The sequence below is a fragment of the Branchiostoma belcheri genome, unplaced genomic scaffold (genome assembly GCF_001625305.1).
Source record: "Branchiostoma belcheri isolate BF01 breed outbred unplaced genomic scaffold, Haploidv18h27 scaffold40, whole genome shotgun sequence".
Taxonomy (NCBI): Eukaryota; Metazoa; Chordata; class Leptocardii; order Amphioxiformes; family Branchiostomatidae; genus Branchiostoma; species Branchiostoma belcheri.
In genome coordinates this window covers 1,434,235-1,441,835 of record NW_017804021.1, presented here as the reverse complement: position 1 = coordinate 1,441,835, position 7,601 = coordinate 1,434,235, and the positions used below count along the sequence as shown (strand labels likewise).

Here is a 7,601-nt window from a genome sequence, read left to right as displayed (position 1 = left end):
TCTACGTGTCAGGAAGCATGTTTCTCTGTACCTCTTGTACATTAACAACCATTATTGTGTCAATTGCTTAATGCATGAACATGTCACTTAGAAGTCATTCGTCTGGAAAAAATAGAGTACGTGCAGAACCTGTTGCACTGCTTGCAAAAAGTGGTGCGTATCTTTATATCGAAGAAAAACGTTTTCAGGGGACCGCAATCTTGCCCTGATACTTCCAGATCTGCGTATCAAGGACACCAAGAAAAGGTATGTGACAAGTAGTGTTTTGAATGAAAGGTTGAGATACGTGAGTGAGATACGGGTGGGCGGTATGTATGTAGGGGTGAAGAGGAAAACACCGCCAATGTTGTTTTTCCTTCTCTTCTTTGCAACTGCCTGTGCAGCCTCGGGGGACCCGCCTTTTCCTCAGTGTGAGAGAGCTGAATGGCTTAAGTGTGTGCCTTTCACAGGCAAACCGTCACTTCCCCCTGGTTTAGGATTATGTGTTAAGTGTGACGCCCTGAATGTGACTGGCGCCTCCAGAAGTCCTTTTCCTTTTCTTGCTAACGTCAATGGTGTGGCAATAAGAGGTTACCCATTCAATAAACTTTCTGGCGAGAAACTGGCACAGCTTGAGCGTTCGGAGGTCCACACCTTAGCTTTGATAGATGCAAAGATCGTTGATGTAAAGAGCAACGCCTTTTCTGATTTTACCAGGCTTGAAAGGTTGAGTCTAGATTCTAACAGGTTGATAAATGTCAAGCGGGACTGGTTCACAGGTTTAGACACTCTCTTGGTGCTGATTTTGTCCAACAACACCATCAAGCAGATAGAGCCGCGGAGCTTCATGAACCTAAGGCGCCTACTTATCTTGGATCTAGAGAACAACCTATTGCAGGTTGTAGACCCTGCCTGGCTCTTTGGATTGGAAGGTACAAAGATCCAGCTGATTCTGAGGTCAAATGCAATCAACAGCATTTCCCCAGGGTCATTCCAACACCTTCAGCTGATGTCGTTAGACCTGGGTGACAATGATCTGTCATGTCTGGACAAAGAGGTGTTGTGGGGACAGTCTTCGCTGTTACGGCTTCATGTTAGCAGTGGTATGCTGTCGTCTGTCCATGATGCAATGCCTCATCAAATAATGTGGAGGCTAGATCGAAGAGCCAAAGGACGAGTTTTTAAACCTCCTTGGTTAGCTAATGTGATGGAAGGGTCTGTAACAATGGTCGTAGAGGTGCCTAAATTGCACTTCTGTATCAGACACAATGCTCACGAATTTTCGTTTGGGTGGGTATTTAATTCAACAGGCAATGTAGTGGCTAACACCGATTTAAGTGTGATCAATATCCGCCCTGGCATATCATGTGGTGATTTGGACAGTTTCCTAAGCACGATCTCTATACAGCCCCCTGCTGTTGTCCTTGCTTCCGATGGCTCTCTGGCAGACAAACTGATCACCAACACGCCTGAACAGTGCAGGCAGGTTTGGGGATATGAAGGTGGCATTACAGTGGCTCTGATGGGAAACTCAATCTTCCGACTGGTTTCTATGGCCACAGGGAACACAACCTCTGAAGGTGTTGCCATGTCGTTTGCCCAGACACCAGACACGAGCACACACACCACCACAAAGCCTGGCAACCAAAATCACACCACACACACAAACATCACCCATGACAACACAAAAAACATCACCTGCATTCTACTCACCGAAGGTGAACACACGAAGTTGTTCTTTACCATTCCCTTGGTCAAACGTCAGACCCAAACAACAGAAACCTCTTACAAATTCGGTACTAATGAATTCAGAAGCATGGTACACTACGAGCTACGGAGAAAGACGACACTTCTTCAAAACCGACAGACCAGTCCACACTTCAGGTGAGTACGACACCTGGACAAGATCTACAGGTGGTTCAGGTACCGTATTATATCCTCATCGCAGTTGTTGTCTCGACAATGGTGATGTCGGCCCTTGCAGGGGTAATGTGTAAAGTGTGTGCAGCATGGTTAAATGCTGAGGATAACAGGGCCAGCGACAATGTACGCGTTTCGGCTATCTCGCCTGGGGTCACCCTTCCCGGCTTGCTGAGGTCAGCTTCCCTCCCTGCACGCTTAGACAAGACAGCGCCGGATGACGCAGTCTCCTGTCGGTCATTACCCGCCGTCCTGTATTCCATCAAACATACCTACAGCGAGATCCCAGATGACGTAGCTGGTGCTCAGAGACCTCAGCCTGGTGTCCCTCACGTGCCTGTCCTAACACACATCTACAGTGAGATCCCAGATAATGAGCGTAGCGGACCCATGCCTTTGCCTTCTGATGCTGCGCAGTTTCCGCTTCGTGTCGTCACAAACAGGCGTCCGAACCGACAGCTCGTAGGGGACAACCGCATTACGTCTAGTAGGCAACAGCCAGGAATATTCATTGACACATATGGTAAGACTGGACAGATCGAAGGCCGGTGTAATCCCTTTTACAGAAACGCATCTCAAGTCGAAGGTTTGAGAGCCCGTAGACAGCTGAGGACAGCTTTGGTATCCCGGCCTGATGACCAAGGTATAATCACGTACGTCAACGCCACGGATGCAATTATGTCCAGAGGTCAGGACGTCACAAGAGCTCATATCACCTTCCTCACACTGCCTATTATAAACACTTACTGGTCGTTAGAGATCCCAGGAGAGGGAACCCATAACACACCACGGCGTGCCTCCCTCCCCGACCTCACACTACCTAACACCTACTGGCCATGGGAGATCCCAGGGGAGGGACCCTGTAACATAGCACGGCGTGCGTCCCTTCCCGACGTCACACTACCTAACACCTACTGGCCATGGGAGATCCCAGGGGAGGGAACCCGTAACACAGCACGGCGTGCGCCCCTCCCCACCGCCACACTACCTAACACCTACTGGCCTTGGGATATAGGGGAGGGAACCCATAACACAGCAAGGCGTGCGGCCCTTCCCGACGTCACGCTACCTAACACCTACTGGCCATGGGAGATCCCAGGGGAGGGAACCCGTGACACAGCACGGCGCGCGTCCCTCCCCAATGTTACACTACCTAACACCTACTGGCCTTGGGATATAGGGGAGGGCACCTGTAACACAGCAAGGCGTGCGTCCCTTCCCGACGTCACGCTACCTAACACCTACTGGCCATGGGAGATTCCTGGGGAAGGAATAAGTAACACGCCATAAGGAACGACCCTCCCCCTCAACCTATCCCTTGAATTCTGCTAACCCTTTATTTAAACTTTTTCAGGATGCGAAAAAAAGTTTTTACCTGCGCAAGGTTATTTTCGGTGGCATTTGTGTGTGTGTGTGTGTGTGTGTGTGTGTGTGTGTGTGCATGCGCGCGTGTTTGCGTGTCTGTAAACAAGATAACTTGAGAAGGCTTAAATGCATTGTCCTGATATTTGGTTTGTGGGTAGGTCTATCTGAGACCTAAAAAAATTATCAATTGTACTGCAACGAAAATTGGATGCATCCTACCTTTCAATTTCAACCAAAATTGATCGTTGGGGCAGATCTTTACTGTATCATTGTTGGAGACAATTGACCGTTCTAAGATTCATCGTCAAATTAAAGAGATTAAAAAAGTGTCAATATGTCTTGAGTGGGAATTGTCACAATAGACAAACAAATAGATTTTCTCTTTGTGAGCAAGAACATCTAATCTTTACCCAAATTCATCATATGATTGTCTTTTTTTTAACAAAACAAGTGTTTTCAACCTGTTTTATGCTTTTACACGAATTCACTAAATGCACCAAGCGTCTAGCAACATTCTCTAGTATTGCACCAAGATATTTGGTACCATAGTGTCTGGTTGAGACTTCTGTTTCATGTCCTCCCGCACATGTACGATCTCCAGACTAACCGTTACATTGTCTAGCCTGGATACCAGCCTTTTGAGCTTTAGTTTGCTGGACAGTTTTCCTGACAAAAAGACTACCGCCCACTATAGTGGTTTGTCTGGGTCAGCAGAGGACCGCACAGCTAGCTCATGACGTGGGTAAACACCATACAGATAAGATGGTTTGTGCCTTTTGGTGGGAAAGTTAAAAGGCTGGCATCCAGGCTATGAAACCTGAGCATGAATTAGTGATGTGGAACACAAGCAGATAACTATACTTGTACAAAACAAGTACTCTCTAAGCAGTGGCTTGTTTTTGACGTGTTTTAGGCTTTTTTTTTGCTAGTATCTGTTGGGCGGGCACAAAAAGATACCAGGACGCAAAAGAAAGCCCGATTAAAAAGCCTAAAATCACGCCAAAACAAGCGCATTAAGCCAAAGCCCAAACCTCTGCTTGGAGATCTCGAGAGTACATGTACAGGATAAGAAGGATTGTTTATAAGAATAAAGACTGTGCTCACACAAAAATTATAAAACAATAACAGCGAATAAAGCTAACTGTAGAATTCATCTTGTTGAACTAATTAAAGGCTCACAACGAGTTAGTCGTGAGATGGAATACTGGGTGGCCAACACCTTTTAGTATGGAATAGAGTAACATGAAAATAGTGATTATCAAAAAGTTTTAATTTGTAGGATTATCTATGTGATAACAAGACTAGCAATGAAAACATACATTGCCATGGCGACGGTGGTTGCTGTTAGGGTTATTGTTTACATGGCACTGACATGATTTCATGATTTTGAGGGAGCCTTGGTACTTGGGAAAATAAGGCATCTGTGGCAGACAGGTTTTCCCAGGGGTTTTCAGGAATGTTCCAGGAGTGTGTCAGCAAACAGAGCTGTGAGACATTCCTGTGGACATTCCATGCCTGTGGATAAAATTCCTGTACAATTCCTAGAATTCTTGCAAACTGCACACAATACTGTACGAGTACCACTAGGCTCCTCTACGAGACGTCGCCAAAAATAGCAAAATGGACCATGACAGCGTAGCAGTCGGTTCAACATGGGAAGGGGGAGCTAAAATGATACCATAACCGTTCAGAAATTTGTGTGAAAATGGTCTGCAAAGTCTAAAAAATTATAACATAGTAACCAATGAGCTGTAAGCGTCAGGCATCAAAATATTGTAGGAAAATACAGCAAAAAAAAAAACTCAGTTGAGGAATATTTGAAAAAAGCAACTTGTGGTGATATTCCAACTCCTCAATTCAACCATCCTTACACCCCAGACATATCAAACTATAATTGTGGACTGAACCTAAATAAGTATGCAGTGATCTAGTTTCTGGATCATCCATCTAGTCTGGAACTCGAATCCAAATAGCTACATCTCAAAAGCACCAATTGTACAACAATACAAGTATATACATTAGTTTTCTGGGCTAAGATAGTGACATCTACCAGTTCCGAATTCACAACGAAGCTTTACAATTTCTCTAATCACAAGAATTACTAGTATGTGAACGCTACGTGTATTTTCATATTTCATTGTAGGGCTTGTGTACTACATGTAACTCACAACGTAGCTCATACATTTCAATTCAGATGCCGAACTGGTCTGGTGTGGAATATGTATATCCATATATACTGCGATATGTTTTATGTCATATATGCATATCAGCGACTATACTGTACAACAGTACACGTATTAGTCTTTGGACTCCGATGGTGACATCTACCAGTTCTGAACTCATAACGTATCTTTATCACTAAGTACAGGACTATCACGGGGTACGCTATGTTCATTTATAAATATTGAATTCTAGGACCTCTGATCTTCAATCATCTTTAAGGATAGTCAAAGCTTGGCAACAATACAGATCACCTTTACAAAAAAAAAAGAAAAAAGAACGAAAAAAATGACTACATCTATGCCTTGGCTATCTGGACCAGTATAATGCATCGTGTCTGTAAATAAATGTATAAACTTACTACTGTACTACAGGTAGTTCCGAACTCACAACGTAGCACGTTCCAAATACAATTTGGTGCGCTTTTTAAATATCCCTACTGCATTGTAAGCGACCAGATTGTACAACAATGCATGTACATGTATATACATTAGTTTCTGGGCTGTGATGGTGACATTTACATGTACTGAACTCACAAGAGTCTTTACCATTTCTCTAAGTACAGAAATGATCGGTACGCTATGTGTATTTTCATATTTCATTGTATGGTTTTGTAGGCATTGCAGGCTGGTCGAAGAATTTCGCTAAATTGAGATATGGTAACCATAGAGATCACCATTCCAATTGGCTATCCTGCCAGGAACTGTATAATGTACCGTACCAGGAACTGTATAATGTACCGTACCAGGAACTGTATAATGTACCGTACCAGGAACTGTATAATGTACCGTACCAGGAACTGTATAATGTACTGTACAAGGAACTGTATAATGTACCGTACAAGGAACTGTATAATGTACCGTACCAGGAACTGTATAATGTACCGTACAAGGAACTGTATAATGTACCGTACCAGGAACTGTATAATGTACCGTACCAGGAACTGTATAATGTACCGTACCAGGAACTGTATAATGTACCGTATGCACGTACAAATTGTACCTGTAAATGTAAAAAAAACTTACTACTGTACTACATGTAGTTCCAAACTCATAACGTACTAGTAGCTCGTACATATTGGTCTGGTGACCTATATAATATACATATTTATTGTAAGCCACGTGTTCTCAAGGACTTGTATATCATACTAGATTGTACAACAATACATGTATGTACGTGTGTGTCAGGAGAGGTCAGAGGTCATCTTCCAAGGAAGACGTACCTTCTATACTCCGCTAATTCTTTCGAGGTTTTTTCCTGGTTTTTGAGGCACCGGGTGGATTCGGTGTCTTGTGTTGTCACGGAGGTATTCTGAAGAAACCCTAGAAACTTCTGAGAAGACGGTGACAGAAGACGGTAGCCGCGGAATCCGCAAGAGGCGGCTGCCCGAGCGAAGTGGGCGAGTGGGGAGGGGTGTAGGTGTCATGGCGGCCGCCATGACTGACGCACCTCAGTACGCACAGGTCGCGGCTCGGCCGGGACGGGAAAAGGAACCACCGACGACGTCAACAACGGTGAACACGGGGTGCAAACCTGTTTTCTTCTTAGAGAGTGACGTACACGTAATCTCTCCCGAAGAACCCTTCTTCACAAACGTGGAAGTTTACAAGGCCATATCGAGAGTGATTGACGGACCAAACATCTCAGGAATACAGCAAGTACGAGGTATGTGGAGAGTGTATCTGAGTAGACCGGTTGATCGTGCGCAGCTTCTAGTGTCAGGGTTCAGTCTCCGCAGTAAGCACGTCAGCCTGAGAGATGTTCATCCATTTAGACAACAAAATGGAGTCCGCATCACTGTGAAAGATGTACCACTTTCAGTTGACGACAGTGTGATTACGGACGGCCTAAAGAAGTACGGAGCAAAACTTCTAGGTCCACTCAAGCGTGAAAGACTAAGAGTTGATGGGCGGTTAACAAACTGTGAGACTGGCGACCGCTTTGGATTCATGCAGGAACCAGCTAACCCTAGTGAGCACATCCCCAGAAATGTCGAACTAGGTGGACGTTGGCGAGCCCGTGTATTTTACCGGGAACAGACAGTCGACAAGAAGTGTCTGAAATGCCTGGGCAAAGGACATACAAAAGCAAACTGCACCTCTGATTGGAGGTGTTCG

General features: G+C 44.9%; 1 pseudogene; it reads left to right on the top strand.

Moving 5' to 3' along the window:
* Positions 1-310: 310 nt before the first annotated feature.
* Positions 311-7,601, top strand: part of LOC109477497 — a 9,131-nt pseudogene continuing 1,840 nt past the window's right edge.